General features: G+C 43.4%; 3 non-coding genes across 3 annotated transcripts; 1 reads left to right on the top strand and 2 right to left on the bottom strand.

Annotated features, from left to right (window-relative positions):
* The first annotated feature begins 5,448 nt into the window (after positions 1 to 5,448).
* TRNAV-AAC lies at positions 5,449 to 5,521 on the top strand. Its single transcript has one exon. It is a non-coding gene; the product is annotated as a tRNA-Val (tRNA).
* Positions 5,522 to 13,340: 7,819 nt separating this feature from the next.
* Positions 13,341 to 13,413, bottom strand: TRNAK-CUU. Its single transcript has one exon. It is a non-coding gene; the product is annotated as a tRNA-Lys (tRNA).
* Positions 13,414 to 13,863: 450 nt separating this feature from the next.
* Positions 13,864 to 13,935, bottom strand: TRNAA-UGC. Its single transcript has one exon. It is a non-coding gene; the product is annotated as a tRNA-Ala (tRNA).
* Between the last annotated feature and the right edge of the window lie 3,073 nt (positions 13,936 to 17,008).

Consider the following 17,008-nt stretch of genomic DNA (forward strand, 5'->3'; position numbering starts at 1 on the left):
ATCTTCCCGCTGATGATGCCCAGTAGCTGGGCTACAGAACAGATGGAGTGCACCAAGCTCTAAGGGGACAGTGAAGGTTGAACACCGGGCGACAGATTCCTTGTTTACGCACCAAGCTCTAAGGGGACAGTGAAGGTTGAATACCGGGCGACAGATTCCTTGTTTACGAGACAATACTCCTCCAGAAACTGAGGTATGACCCCAGGGCACCCTGATTAGCGACCACTTTACGAGGTGATTTTGAGGTTAGTATTCCGCGCTCTTAAAGCCACGGCCCTATTTCGAAGTCTGAAGACCTCACGTTCAATATATTCTCCTTAAGCTCCATACTGAGTCGATCTTTTGTGAAATGTTGCCCTACACATCCTAGTCTCCACATTCCCCCCACACACATAAAGGAATGTTAAAATAACCCCCCCCCCTTTTTAAATCTTAAAATCATGATACATTTTATTTATAGAGTTCTAAGACTGATGACCTATCAAACACATTATTCTGGGAAAAGGCATTTGGTGAGTGTTGGAGGATATGCTTATGACAGGTCTTTACAGTTATTTAAAAAATTATTTTTTTGTTTTCTTTATTAATTTATTTTAATTAGAGGCTAATTACTTTACAATATTGTAGTTTTTGCCATACATTGACATGAATCAGTCACCGGATCCCCCCTCCCACATCCTTCCCCATCCCGTCTGTCTGGGTGGTCCCAGTGCAATGTCTTTTAGTGCCCTGTTTCATGCATCAAACTTGGACTGGTCATCTATTTCACATATGGTAATATACATGTTTCAATGGTAGTCTCTCAAATCATCCCACCCTTGTCTTCTCCGAGGGAGTCCAAAAGTCTGTTCTTTATATCTGTGTCTCTTTTGCTGTCTTGCACATAAGGTCGTTGTTACCATCTTTCTAAATTCCATATATATGCATTAATATACTGTATTGGTGCTTTTCTTTCTGACTTATCTCAATCTGTATAATAAGCTCCAGTTTCATCCACCTCATTAGAACTGACTCAAATCCATTCTTTTTAATAGTTGAGTAATATTCCATTGTGTATATGTACCACAACTTCCTTGTTTGTCTGCCAACGGACATCTAGGTTGTGTCCATGTCCTAGCTGTTGTAAACAGTGCTTTGATGAACATTGGGGTACACATGTCTCTTTCAATCCTGGTTTCCTCATTGTGTATGCCCAGCAGTGGGATTGCTGGGTCATATGGCAGTTCTGTTTCCTGTTTTTTAAGGCATCTCCACACTGTTCTCCATAGTGGCTGTACTAGTTTATATTCCTACCAACAATGTAAGAGTGTTCCCTTTTCTTCACATCCTCTCCAGCTAAAATGCCCTTTTTTAAAAAGACCCTAACATCAACATCTTCAGCAGGTCTTGTCACCAGCTTCTTCCTTAACTTCACATGAATTCATTCTTTTCCATTTATTGTTCCTCGGTCGGTCCTATAAATTCATCTCATTTTCTATTTTCCATCTGTAGAAGTCTCCCCACATACATACCAGACCACAACAGAAGTTGGCTGATTATATAAAGCTGGTTTATTAAACTTGCTAAGTGAAGGATAGTTATCACCTTCAGTCTCAGAAGTGTATGGAAAGGAAGAGTTAGGGAGAGTTTAGCATGACACCCTCTGAAGACAGTTGCCGGGGTCCAGCCCCAGCTGATCCAGGGTATTTGAAGGAGAGACGGCGTAGGCGAGGGTCAGGAAACAACTGCTTAATTACACTTTAATTAAGGATACAAAGAGTAATAGAATGAGGATAGCTCAGTAGGAAAATTCAGTGGAGAAAAGAGGCTGAGTAGCTTGGTTTACGCGGGAGACCAATAAAACTTCAAGACAAGAAGTTTGCACCACTTACGTAGGCTGCAGGCGTCCTTCCGTTCTCCCAAAGGAGAGGAGACACTGAGGCCTCCCCAGTCGGATCTTAGAAGCCCAGGCATAATTAGCAAGCATGGTGGGTTCCGCGCTCCAGATGGAGACTCAGCCAGAATTTGAAAGAGAGAGCGACATGGGGAGACCAAGTTTTGGTGAACAAGGCCCGCACTTTATTTTCCAAAGTAGTTTTTATACCTTAAGTTGTGCATAGAGGATAATGGGGGAAGGGGTGGAGTCATGCAAGGACAGCAGTTCCTGGTCCTAATCGAAGCCAGGCTTTCAAACTTATCATATGCAAAAGTTCAGGTGAATTACATCATCTTCTGGCTTGGAGGCCTGTTAACATTTTAAGAAACTTATTTTTCTCTAAAGGTGATTATTCCAAAGTCAGGCACCAGCCTCCCAAAAAGCATTGGACAAAGCTGCATTTTACATTTCTATACACCCATTATATCAATCAATACACTACCAAGGACACAGTAGGTAAGGAGTATGCAGACTTAGCAGCAAACATTGGCCCAACAAGTGAAAAACCCTTCACCAATACAATTTCTAATCAATCTTTTAACTACTCAAAGGAATCTGTGTTTAGACAGTTTAGAACATCTCCTGCCTCTCACAGTTGGGAGGCTCTGGACAATCACATGTGGCCGGAAAAACCTATTCAGGCAGGCTAGAGGATTTCCAAAGGAGTTTGTAGGTTAAACACAGTCACACCCAGGAATTAACTGGAGCTGTAAGCTAATTCTTTTTTCAGAGAGAGGTAGTGGGGGACAGCCCCCCGTAAAGTCAGAGGTGTAGGTGAAAGCACAAAGCAGAAAGTAGGCAGACTCTGGTTTTGGGGGTAGATGCTCGAGAATTTCCAGGGGGAATCCTGAGGCTCGATCCCGCCTTTGCGTATGCCGAGCCTCCTTCCTCATGACCTTTGCCATGGGCGGAGTGCCTCACGCTGGCTCCCGGCAGTGACAGAATTCCAGTTGAGCTATTACAGATCCTCACTCAATATGCAATATGCCGGCTCCCAGCACAGTGCAAGACAGGAATTGGGCAGAGCTGGTAAAACAGGTAGAGTTCCTAGTACAGTCATAACTCACAGATCCCTGGGGAGTTACTGTTATTACCATCTTTTCTTGGAATAGACGGGTCTAAACAAGCCAGTGTTGAAATAGTTTGGACTTTGGCATTTCGTGTTGCAAAAGGCTTGCAAATTCATCTGCAAAGTTGCTTCAGGGATATTTTTTTTTTTTTACCACCTTTACTGGGACTGGAAAACATTCTTAAAAGATTCTGACTTTTTCATTAAGAGAAAGTCCAAATGTACACGTTTCTCTTCCCTGTCTCCCAACAAGCCAAGGGCACACCCTCCCCAGCTTTTTGCTACAATTTCTGCTTTTCTCTCCTCTCCACCCATTCCACAGAAGCCCCTCAGGCCAGGTCTTGTTTGGAATCCCTCTGCTGCTGCTGCTGCTGCTGCTAAGTCTCTTCAGTTGTGTCGGACTCTGTGCGACCCCATAGACGGCAGCCCACCAGGCTCCCGTCGCTGGGATTCTCAAGGCAAGAACACTGGAGTGGGTTGCCATTTCCTTCTCCAATGCATGAAAGTGAAAAGTGAAAGTGAAGCGCTTAGTTGTGTCCGACTCTTAGCGACTCCACGGGCTATAGCCCACCAGGCTCCTCCATCCATGGGATTTTCCATGCAAGAGTACTGGAGTGGGGTGCCATTGCCTTCTCCGATCCCTCTGCTAGTAAGTGACCTATGTAGCTCTTGGCGTTCAGCAGTTCAGAATCAGGCTAATGCATGGTAGGATCTTTGCTCTTTAAAGGCCGAAGAGGCAGAAAGACTCTGATGTACGTTTTGGAGCCTTTCAGGAATGAAGAGCTGAAGGTGTGAGCCAAGTGAGACTTCCTCAGGGAGAGGGGCTGGAAGGACACAACCACAGTCCAGACAGGAAGGGGCTTGTGCCAGGGTCAAGGCAGCAGCCAGACGGAGAAGCGGCAAAGGAGCTGGATGTATGGTTTGTACTCAGGGTAGGAAAGGGGTCTTCTGGATTTCTGTTTTATATGGGTTAATAATCAAGATCAGATGCTGAAGATTGGGGCTGTTAGGGGAGGGAGGAGAGAGGTTTAGTCAGTTCAGTCTTGGACAGGTTGGGAGATATCTAAAAGGGCATGTCCAAGGCAGGAAGATCTGAAGCTTGGGGAGAGCGGTCACAGCTGGAGTGACAGATGGAGGGAAGGAGAGTGGGTCAAGTGTGAGCTGAGATCTGACCCTCAGGGAGTTGGCCTCAAGTACATAGAGGAGTCCGATTAGATGGAAACCCAGCAGCAAAACTTCCACTGAAGCCAAGGGAGTGGAGATGTGCAAAAAAAGGAAGGACAAATGGGTAGAGTCAAATTATGGTTTAGGAAGGGAAAATTGTAACGCATGCATGAATTCAGCCACTTGCAGTCTCCTTGCTAACCTTGAACTAGACTCTGACAAGAGTCTCCTGCCCTGTGCTCTGGGGGAGAGGGGCTTCCCTGTCACAGAATCCGTACTCACACATTAAGAATCCCCACTCAGTACGACCCAGCCTCTTTTCCAATTCCTGGTTACCTTGGTCTTTGGCAACCAGCGCTGGTGGCAGAAAAACACTTTGCAGTATTTTAAACCATCCATACTGCTCTTAAATTTGCATACGTGTAAACGACATATAATATACGTTAAATTTCATCCCAATTCTGGGCATCGAATGCTAGGATTGATGAATTTTATTTTTATAAGGTACTTAAGAGATTTCACTACATTTTCAAAATTTAATAAAAATTTCAGCTTTATTTAAGTAACATCGACTTAAAACGATATGTTTTAATCTCCCCTTTATTCTTAATAATTTTATATTATTTCTAAGAAATAGTTATTCTGAAAGCATATGTAAAATTAATTTCATTGTTGCTTGTTCGTATTTAACATATATTTTTATGAAAATATATTCAAATCTCATGTATTTTTATTTGAATACTTTAGAGTGTAACTATCAATAGAGCACAAATTATGTGAAAATTTAAACCCGGCGGCAGTCCCCCTCAGTTCAGTTCAGTTGCTCAGTCGTGTCCGACTCTTCGCGACCCCAGGAACCGCAGCATGCCAGGCCTCCCTGTCCATCACCAACTCCCGGAGTGTAACCAAACTCATGTCCATTGAGTCGGTGATGCCATCCAACCATCTCATCCTCCGTCGTCCCCTTCTCCTCCTGCCCGCAATCTTACCCAGCATCAGCAGTCTCCCTAGAAGACAGATAATGAAAAGGGTTATCCAAGTTTTACCTTCCCTTCGGCGAGGCTTGCTGCTTTCATTCACGCCTTTTTTTAAAAAATTGCTGAACTTGACTGATTTCATAACCTACCAACCGGTCGTGCTCCACAAGTTTGACAAACACTGCTACCTGGGGCCACCAGGGGACCGATGTCCTAGAGTAGAATTGTTCCAAGGGCTCCTGACCCAGAAGGTGAGGTAGGAGGGCCTGGGCAATGACAATGACTATAGTCTATAAGGGATTTGAAAGGAGTAAATGTCAGGTGTTTCCGTAGTGTAGTGGTTATCACGTTCGCCTAACACGCGAAAGGTCCCCGGTTCGAAACCGGGCGGAAACAGTAAGGATGCTTTCTATTTTCCCCAGCTACAACCACTTTCTTCTGGTTGATTTGTCAAGTTTTGTCATCTGTCCCTGGAATGTATGTGTGTAAAAGTATGCTTAGCTTTTACAGTTTTATACTATCGCTCTCTTTTCCAATCTATTACCAGTTCACTTCAAGCGAGTATATTACGGATGTCTAGGTCTGTAGCGCAAGAGAAGGTGGTCTGTCATTAGAGCCATCCTTCACAGAACTTAAAATCCTAGAATATCAGAAGGCAGGAATGCCACTCAAAGACAAATGAAATAGTAGAAAGTACAAGAAGTGCGTTGGAATCATATAGTGGAAGTCAGGCTGGGAAAGAGAGTTCACAGGAAACAGCAGTAATAACCTCACCATGTATCACAATCACGTTGACTGGTCCTGTTGTCGGTGTCTCCCTCTCCTGCAGGTGAGGCCACTGAGCCACAGACACGTCACACGAGATGACTAAATGTGGGGTAGAGGAAGTAGCAGACGGAGCTAAAGGACGGAGAATGCGGAATGAAACGGCTCCTAGAGAAATTCAAGTTAGCATAGCCGGGAAAGTACCTGGTTCTGCCAGAGATCTGCTGGTGACTGGTTCCCGCTCAGCGCTGACGAATATTAGCGCGACAACCTTCACCTTACGGGACACCACCGTGAGCGAGTCTAAGTTCTTCTATCCTGACTAGTTTCACTCCAGGCCTGCACCTACGGCATCCGTCTTCAGCGGCAGAATAGAACAGTAAAAAGAACATCAGCCTCTCCACAGGTGTCTCGGTCAGCCGCCTTCTTCATCCGTCCTCACTTGCTGCGCATCTGCTGCGTGCCTATGCGACTCGAAGGGTGTGTTAGGAAACGGGCTCCAGAGGTCAAGGGCAAAACGTCCGCAAAGGCTTCAGAGAAGCAGACCAGCGGTACTTGGAGTCCCCAGGCCAGAGTTCCCGGCCTGAAAGATGTCTGCAGACAGGCACACGGTGTGGACTTGTGAAGAAGTGTAGCCTGCTTCTATGCATGGAAAATGGGGTTTACACTTTCATACACCTGACGGTACAACAATTTACACGAGCGAGAAGCAACTACTTCTTTCCCTAGGACTTCTGTCAAGCTTGAAAGTCAAATAGATAAAATATCTAAGTGGTAAATCAAATTCTTTTTAAATAAAGTTTCACAGGGTTTTTTTGTTTTTGTTTTTTTTCTTTTTGCATTGGGGCGGGGCTGGGGCCGGGGGTGTTGGTTGTGCGGAGGTGGGGGCGGGGTGGAAGGTTGGGAGGCTGTGCTGCGCAGCTTGAGAGATTTTAGTTGCCAGGCCAGGAATCAAACCCCAGGCCCTGGCAGTGAAAGCACTTTCGCATCTTAAATGCAGACAAAGCATAATCAAAACTAGCTACGTGATGGCAAAGCTTGTTAGGTTACCTGCATTCACATAACTTTCACAGACACAAAATCAATATCATGCCCGTATCTTTATCAGTGCTTTTTTAAAAATACTCACTCATATGCCTTAGCTTGGTTTACAGATGTAAACCCGACCAAAACGGCTAGGGCCCAGCTGTACAACGTAGAGCCCTAGAAGAGTGAAGAATTTTGGACCCCACTTGGAAGAATTTTCCCAGAGTTTCCCCTGCTCCCTCAATTTCTTTTTTCTTTTCTTTTTTTTTTTTCCCTCAGTTTTTACTGACTGATTTGAGATAGATCAGAACAGTCCCTGCATCCCAGGCTCTGGACTGTCAGAGTGTCTCTTGCTGTACCCCCTCCAAGCCCACCCAAGACTCCGGGAGGCCAGGATCATCACTCAGTCCTGTCACTCTTCACCAGGTGGATTTTGGTCCCTGCCTCAGCTAACCTTCGAGTCTCCTCTGACTTCCTTGGGGAGGCAGTAAACAAATCCACTGCAACACAGTTAACACCAAAGAGGCAGCTGGGCTAGGCAATAAGCTCCACAGGAAGTTGTCTCATGAGGGTCATATTTCTTTTGGGTTACATTTAATGCTAACTTGTCAATAGGGCTTGAGAGCTTTATTAGTTTCATCTTGTTTCAATTAATGCTAAAGTTATCCTCTTTTTGATGCTTAAATTGTTGCTGCTTGTCAGTGGAAGCCCCTTTAAAATTGGCCCCTTTATCCTTTCAGCACTGCCCTGACAATTTGAAAGCACACTTATTTTCTGGTAGAAACTCACACTTCAGGCCTATCTTTAATTTTTCCTAGATAAAGAATAATTTTGGACCTCACTTGGAAGAATTCTTGAAAGAATCAAGTTCAGAAAGGTGTTTTGTTTTCTTTTTTTTTTTTTTTAGTAAAAAATAAAAGAGTCAAATATGGGTACCAGGACACAATGCATGGGACCAAAGGTTGGCTCCCCCACTTCTGAGGTTCCCTAGGGAAATCCTTTAAAGGATGTAAACGTACACTGAGAGCTCTATTTAATTGTAGCTTTGCTGGATCTTTACCTTTTTTTTTTCCCCCAAATAAACCTCAATCAAATATACTCAACATCAATACTCTACAAAATTATTTACCTAAATCTCTCACTCAAAAGTAATTGTGTTACTTTTTGCTTTTATTTTTTAAACTTTTATTAAGAAATATAAAGTAGACAGAATGGTATTAAGAAGTCCCAAGCACTCATCACTCAGCTTCAACACTTCTCTCTCTTCCACCATTTCTGTTTTATCTCTACATTCCCCAGTTCCCACCCCATGGCCTCATTTCTTTATATTCCTCATAGATCTCGTGATATATCCTTCTATAGTCACTCTATTGATCATCTCCCTTTCCCTCTGGTTATTCTGTTACTGTATAAAACTTCAGCGTTAGGAAATAATATTAATAGCTACAAACCTTGTGAATTGAATCCTTACCATGGACTAAAAACTGTTCTAGATGCTGGGCACACATTGATTCTTTGCACTCTTGCAACAAACCTATGGTGTGCCACTGTTAAAGGGAAACTTCATTCATTCATTCATTTACACTGCAGTGAAAAAGACAGGCCAGTGAAAAAGACTTGACCTCCTGATGTTTACCTTCTAACAGGCAATTAAAACAACAAACAAATAAGCAGATAGAAAAGTAATCTTAGAGAGTGATACAGACTGTGAGAAAATTAGTGAGGGTTATCTGACAGAGTGGTAGGCAGAGGACAGTATTAGAGAGATAGTCCAGGAAAGATACATCACAAGAGGTGACAATGAGCTGAGAAAGATAAGAAAGAGCCACCTTAGAAATATCTTGGAGAAATGGACTTTGGGAGAAGGGGCAGAAGGTTCAAAGGCCCTGAAGTAGGTGTAAACTTGGTGGATTTAAGGATGGGGGAAAAAACCAAGACCTCCTTAACCAACCTTGGAGGTTAAGGAGCCACAGCTATACCCCCAAGGCTCTGCATTCTGATGACTGCATCCACACCATTTGCTGGTTTTGTTTGCAGATGGGTAGAAAAATGAGTGGAGGACACAGGATTTTATGTGTTTGAGGACTCCCAGGCAAATGAAGAACACAGTAGGAATTTTAACACAGTGTGGAGTTTTTAAGATGAACACACAGGTTCATTCAGAAATTTTCAAATAAACAATAAACATCAGCTCTAGGTCCTAGCTGTGTGACCTCACCAGCGCCTCCCTCACCTCGTCGTGAATTGAGGGTTCAGATAAAGTCTGTAATTATCATTTAAAATGTTTTAGAGAATATCATCAGTGGCTTAGATGTTCAGAATGATGCCTTTCGGTGGCTTTAATTCACATAAGAACCAATGAAAGGGATTGTTCTGGTTGTTTCAACATTTTCTAGCTTTATAAGAAAAACAACAAAATTTTTTAATTGAATTTAAAACCTTGAGAAAAACTAGACTTTAACATTTGTAACTATAATACAATGAATATTAATCACAAAAGAAGTATATATTCCTTTCCCTTTTCAAAAGCCTTCCACTGCCCTTAGACACTGAACATCTCAAATGACAGCAGAAAGGGTTTCCCAAAATAGGCAGTGATTTTAATTCAATTGGTCCTGACACAGACTAGAGGAGCAGGTCATTCTGGGTCATCTTTTTTGGCCATTATTCCTTTTGCAGGGAGTCCTCCAGAGTTAGCTTGCTCTAGTTGACCTTTTGTCTTCTTCCTTACCCCAAATTCACATTCCCCATGATGTGACTGAGATATGCCTTTTTCTAGGGGGACTTGCACCCTTAAACCAATGTGATATAAATAGCATTGAAATAATGGGGTGAGCCTTTGATGACGTTTGAACCATCTCTGCTGATGCTACAGAGACCATAGAAGAATGATTTTCTCAAGTTTAGGAAAGGGAAACCAGTAACTGTTAAAGATACAGGAGTATTTTTATTTTTGATACTAGAATATTTTTAGACTGGTCAGAATATCCGTCTACTTGTTCATGCTCAGTTGTGTCCGACTCTTTGCAATCCCATGGACTGTAGCCCGCCAGGCTCCTCTGTTTATGGTATTTCCCAGGCAAGAATACTGGAGTGAGTTGCCCTTTCCTCCTCTAGGGGATTTTCCTGACCCAGGGATCAAAACTGCATCTCCTGTGTCTACTGCATTGCAGGCAGGTTCTTTACCCACTAGCCATGAATATAGTAAACCTGAAGATAATTTTGTTTCAAATGAGATTTTTAAATAAAAATATTCAAGTAGATGGTTGATCAGTGAAAGTGAAGTCGCTCAATCGTGTCCGACTCTTTGAGAGCCCATGGACTGTAGCCTACCAGGCTCCTCCCTCCATGGGATTCTCCAGGTAAGAGTGCTGGAGTGGGTTGCCATTTCCTTCGCCAGGGGATCTTCCCGACCCAGGGATCGAACCCTCATCTCCCGCATTCCAAGCAGACGCTTTAACCTCTCAGCCACCAGGGAAGCCCCTTTACATATAAATTATATATAATCGTTATTCGAGATCACTTCACAATCTACATGCATGATCAAATAATTTATATATGCCCTACATGACATCAAGATGTTATAGAAAATCACATACAAATTTAATTTCCTATATCTGACTAGAGTCTTCCTGCCCAAGGGAGAAAATTTGCCAAGTAAAAAATAACTAAACAGGTCTTCCAACGATGTCATGGCTTTGCAAGTGAAGAAAACACGATGGCTCCCACAAAAACATGTCTGAAAAGAGAAAACAGTGTTATCCTATACAGTTGGATTAGAAATCATAAGTTAGAGTGACAATGTGATCTTCAAAATCTTTTGTCCAAGTATGCTCCTATGAGAGGCAAAAGGAAGGTCCCTTTCTCTGTAGGTAGTATCCTGTAGGCCCTGCAATGGTTATTATTTTATAAGACAGACAATGAGGGACCCTGGCAATATTAAGGGGATAGGGACAGCCACATGTTAGGTTTGTTTTTCAAGCAGCTTGATGCCACCAAGGCAGAGGAGAAACAGTTATTCATGACTGGTGGGAAGTAATAATACCCTGTAGGAGCCATAGCCTGGTAATTTGTCTATTTCTGTAAAATTACAGCTTCATATATAATGAATCTTACTTGACCCAGGAATCTTACTTCTGGTAATTTTCCTTGCAGATGTAAGTTCAAAAGTGCAAAATGACTACACTACATGCTTATTAATGCAGCATCACTTGAAATAGCATGAGATTGGAAACTATAAATATCCATCAGTAGGTGATCTGCTGAATGAACTAGGATTCATCTACAGTGGGATATTAGACAGCTGCAAAAAAGACTGAGTAAAATTTCTATGTCTTGAGATAGAAAGAAAATAAAAATATAACAGAGCTGTAATTATATCTTTATGTAAGATAGAGGAAAATAAAAATATCTCTGCATTAAAAAAATTCTGGGAGAATATGCACATGGATGCAAACTTGTTACCTAAGAAAGGAGAATAGAAGTTGGATACTTTTCACTGAATATTTTTATAGATGTTTCACTTTTTGAACAGTACAGTATATTACCTACTCAAAAGATGTTTTAAAAATTCATTTCATGGTGCAGCCTCTGTGGAAAATGGTATGACGATTTAAAAAAAATAAACATAGAAATACCTTATGATCAGCAAATCCACTTCTAGATATATGTGCAGAAGTGAAAGCAGGAACTTGAACAGAACAGATATAAGTAAACCCATATTCACAGCAGCATTATTCACAGTTGCTGAAAGATGAAAGGAATCTAAGTGGACTGATGCTGAAGCTGAAACTGCAGTACTTTGGCCACCTGATTCAAAGAACTAACTCATTTGAAGAGACCCTGATGCTGGGAAAGGTTGAAGGCAGGAGGAGACGGGGACAACAGAGAATGAAATGGTTGAATGGCATCACCGACTTGATGGAAATGAGTTTGAGCAAGCCTGGAGAGTTGGTGATGGACAGGAAAGCCTGGCATGCTGCAGTCCATGGGGTCACAAAGAGTCAGACAGGACTGAGCAACTGAACTGAGCTGAAGTGTCTACTAAGAGATAAATGGATAAACAAAATATGGTATATACATACAATGGAATATTGAAAAGTGAAAGTGTTAGTCGCTCAGTCGTGTCTGACTCTTTGGGACCCCAGCGATCAAACCCAGGTCTCCCACAAAGTGGGCAGATTCTTTATCGTCTGAGCCACAAGGGAACCCCCTGTTGTTTAGCCTTGAAAGGAAGAAATTTGGAGCATGCTACAATATGGAAGAATCTTGAAGATATCACACTAAGTGAAATAACCCAATCACAAAGGAAAAATAATTTTGATTCATCTTATATGAAGTTCCTAGAGTGGCAGGCAGTAAAGAATTCATCAGGCAATGCAGGAGAAGTGGGTTGGATCCCCGGGTCTGGAAGATCCCAGAGAAGGAAATGGTAACCCACTCCAGTATTCTTGCCTGGGAAATCCCAAGGACGGAGGATCCCTGGTGGGCTACAGCCCATGGGATCTCAAAGAGTCGGACACGATTTAGTGACTAGACAACAACAACAAAGAATAGCCAAATGCATAGAGACAGAGAGTAGAACGGTGGTTGCCAGGGACTGGGAGAAAGATAGATAGGGAGCTAATGTTCATTGGGTAGAATTGCAGTTGGGCAATATGGAAAAGTTCTGAGGATGGATGGTGATGAGGGTTGCCTAGCGATGTAAGTGTGTTTAGAGGCACAGAATTGTGCACTTTAAAATAGTGAAAACGAACAAGATCCTACTGTATAGCACAGGAAACTATATTCACTATCTTCTAATAAACCATAGTGGAAAAGAATATGACAAAGTATATACATATACATACATACATATGTCTATATGTATATAGACATATATACATATACATACAGGCAAAGAGTTGGACACGACTGAGCGACTGAACTGATATATATATCTGCTGTATAGCAGAAACTAACACATTGTGTATCAGCTATAATTATTTTTTAATAGTGAAAATAGTAAATTTTATTACATACGTTTTGAACAATTTTTAAAAAATATTTATTTTTGGCTGCATTGGGTCTTCTTTGCTGGACGGATGCTTTCTCTAATTGCGGCGCACAAGCTTCTCATTGCAGTGGTATCTCTTGTGGAGCTCAGGCTGTAGAGTACCTAGGCTTCAGAAGTCGCGGCTACGCCTCCAGAGCCCAGGCTGAACAGTTGTGACCCATGGGCTTAGTTGCCCAAGGCAATGCGGGTTCCTCCCAGGCCAGGGATCAGTAATTTCTAAAATGTTGCTTTGCTAGTAGGTAAAGGATACAGCAATCAACGAACAAGAGCATAACAGCAAGAAGCCCACATCAACTTATACACATGGATCAAGAACAGAAGTATTTTTCATTATCAACCTTCCGGTAGTTAAGAGCAAAATACACCTGTCGCCCAACGTGGGGCTCGAACCCACGACCCTGAGATTAAGAGTCTCATGCTCTACCGACTGAGCTAGCCGGGCATGTAAACTTTCGTCTCAGTAACTTTTACTTGAAGGAAGGGTTCCGGTTGTATCTAGCTTGAGGTTTAAAGTTGAATTTAATTGGGACAAAATTGGGCCACTAAAGACAAGATTATTGGCAACCTGAGAAATTCAAACTCTACCAATCATGCTTGACTTACCGTCCTTCCCACTTCCGTCCCTTTTCTGCCATCACCCTAGCCCTTTTCCATCCCTGAGAAACACAGGCTCTGAGGAGGGATGTTTGCATCCTGATGCAATAGCAGAGCTTAATCCGTGAATTTTCAGTCCGAAGTTTAAATGCACCGTCGCGGGGTTGAGCCTAGAGTGGGTGAAGGCCGCCGCCGTGCCCACAACCTGCCAAACTCCACGATTTAGGGTGTTTCCTTGGGTTCTGCATTTCTAAACTCTGGGGTCGAGAGAAAGCAAAACAGAAACTGCTGCTTGTTCTGGAGATGCCGGGGATCGAACCCGGGGCCTCATACATGCAAAGCATGCGCTCTACCACTGAGCTACATCCCCAGGCCGCCGCAAGCCTTCCTCTAATTTCTGTTAGGTGGTTATGGGCAAAAAGCACGGTCGAACGAAAGGCATCTGCTGGTTTTGACAATCGAAAGGCTGCAAAGGCCAGCGGCCAGCGCTGGGAGCTATTCCAGGGTCCTCTACTGACTCTAAGCGACTGGACTTCGACCGAGATGACGACCAAGGGGAGCACAGGACCAGGATAAACACTTGGAGGCAGCGGTGAAAAAAGAAGGGAAAGTCATCCGGCACGAGGCTCAAAAATGAATTGTGAGCCGAAAGAAGCAAAGTAAGATTAGGTGCAGGATGCTACGTTTGTTAAACAAAGAGAAGAGTTGTTCAGTCGCTCAGTTGTGTCCGACTCTGCCACCGCATGGACTGTAGCATGCCGGGCTTCCCTGTCCACTGTCTCCCAGAGCTTGCTCAAAATCACGTCCATTGAGTCGGTAATGCCATCCAACCATCTCCTCCTCTGTTGTTCCCTTCTCCTCCTGCCTTCAATCTTTCCCAGCATCAGGGTGTTTTCCAATGAGTCAGTTCTTCGCATTGGGTGGTCAAAGTATTGGAGCTTCAGTATCAGCCCTTCCAATGAATATTTAGAGTTGATTTCCTTTAGGATTACTGATTTGATCTCCTTGCTGTTCAAGGGACTCTCAAGAAGTCTTCTCCAGCACCACAGTTGGAAAGCATCAATTCTTTGGCGTTCAGCCTCTCAACTGTGCAGCTCTCACATCCATGCATGACTACTGGAAAAACCATAGCTTGACTCTGCAGACCTTTGTCCGCAAAGTGACGTCTGCTTTTTAATGAGCTGTCTAGGTTTGTCATAGCTTTTCTTCCATGGAGTAAGCGTTTTTTTAATTTCATGGCTGCAGTCACCATCTGCAGTGCTTTTGGAGCCCAAGAAAATAAGTCTCTCACTGCTTTCATTGTTTCCCCAGCTATTTGCCATGAAGTGATGGGACTGGATGCCATAATCTTCGTTTTTTGAATGTTGTTTTAAGCCAGTTTTTCCACTCTGCTCTTTCACCTCCATCAAGAGGCTTTTTAGTTCCTCTTCACTTTCTGCCATTAGGGTTGTGTCATCTGCATATCTGAGGTTATCGATATTTCTCCCAGCAATCTTGATTCCAGCTTGGGATTCATCCAGCCTGGCGTTTCGCTTGATGTACTCTGCACAGAAGTTAAATAAGCAGGGTGACAATACACAGCCCTGATGTACTCCTTTCCCAATTTGGAACCAGTCCATTGTTTCATGTCTGATTCTAACTGTTGTATCTTGACATGCATACCAGTTTCTCAGGAGGCAGGTGAGGTGGTCTGGTATTTCCATTTCTTTAAGAATTTTCCACAATTTGTTGTGATCCACACAGTCAAAGGCTTTAGCTTAGTCAATGAAGCAGAAGTCGATGTTTTTCTGGAATATTCTTGCTTTTTCTATAATCCAACAGATGTTAGCAATTTCATCTCTGATTCCTCTGCCTTTTCTAGATCCAGCTTGTACATCTGGAAGTTCTTGTTTCAAGTATTGTTGAGAAGAAGGAGTGTAGTAAAGTGTGCAATATTTGTACAAAATAATTCAGAATTGCAAAGTTGACACTCAGGATTGGAAGGGGGCTGGGGCATAGGCGATGGGCAAAGGTTTTCACTGTTAAATGCTCTGTACATCTGAATTTTGAGCCATATTTAAATTAACTGAATCCAAGAAAAGCTTATCAAGCTCTGTTGTGTACCTAGAACTGCTGTAGAAACTGGGAGTTCGGCCATAAGCAAAACTGACATAGTTCATTACATCTTTCAGCTCTGGTTTCAGAGGAGGTTGAGTGCTAAAGAGAAAATAGAGCCAGCCTTGAGAGAGAGAATGGAGTAAAGCATGATTCTGAGAAGGTGATGTTTGAAGAAAAGGGTTGAAAGGAGATGGAATGTGAGCCATGAAAGTGTCTGTGAAAAGAGGTCCAAGTGAAGGTGAGAGCCAGTTTAAAGGCCCTGAGGTAGGAGCTTTGTGACATGTTATTGCAGGAATAATAAGGGGGTCCATGCAGCAGGGTAGAGTGACAGGAGGTGAGGGGATGCATCCCCTATCACTTTGTATGCAGGGGATGGAGAGAAAGAATGGATAGTACCTTTAGACGGTGTGAAGACTTCAACTTTTACTCTGAGAGAGGTGGGAGCCATGGGAGAATTTGAGGAAAGGAGGGCCCCCAACTGACTTAACATTTTAACAGGATTGTTCTCACAGCTGGATGGAGAAGATAGGGCAGGAGAGGGACAGAAGGGGAAAGAAATGTTGTGATCATCAAATTATAGGTGATGATGCTGTGGAAGAACTGAAGAGATGCTGAGGATTAGGGGTGGGTCCTGTACATTTCCCCTCTCTTGGGGAGTCTCAGAAGACTCACCGGTTTGGGCCTGAGCACCTGGATGGATGGAGTTGCTGTTAAAGGAGTGTAGTGGGGAAGGCTATGGGAAGAGCAGGTGGAGGGGCAGACAGAAGTGCATTGTGGAAGTGTCGAGTGTGTAACTCTCCCTTAGAATGCTTCATGTGGAGATGCTGCCCAGTGAGTTGGCTGTGGGAGCCAGGTATCCTAGGAAGAGTTGGGCTGGGGATTTGTCTGTAGAGCAGAGAGAAAGTCTTTCAAGCAAGAAAGTGGAAGAGATCACAAGGAAGTGAACGTAGACAGAAAGTCCAAGGACCAAGCAAGGGCAGGGAGAGGAAGAGGAAACAACCATGGTGACCAAGAAGCTGGTAGGAGGCCACAGAAGTGGGAGAAAAGCCAGGGAGTACAGTACCCCGGAAGGAAGAGATGGTGCCAGAAGGAGGAAACATCCGAGGAGAGAGGAGGTAAAGCCTAAGAAGCCGCCTGCCTTCTTCATCTTTGGGTTATGATCGCTGCGGTCACCCGTGACCTTGACAAGCGCGGTTTCTGAGGAGGCTGAGGAAGAAATCTGCTTCGAGTGCCCTCCAGAGGGAGTCATGAGAGACGTGTGTGTGTTACTCGCTCTGTCGTGTCCGACTCATTGTGACCCCAGGGACTGTAACCTGCCAGACTCCTCTGTCCATGGAATTCTCCAG

This window comes from Bubalus bubalis, chromosome 9 (genome assembly GCF_019923935.1).
Source record: "Bubalus bubalis isolate 160015118507 breed Murrah chromosome 9, NDDB_SH_1, whole genome shotgun sequence".
In the NCBI taxonomy this organism is placed as follows: domain Eukaryota; kingdom Metazoa; phylum Chordata; class Mammalia; order Artiodactyla; family Bovidae; genus Bubalus; species Bubalus bubalis.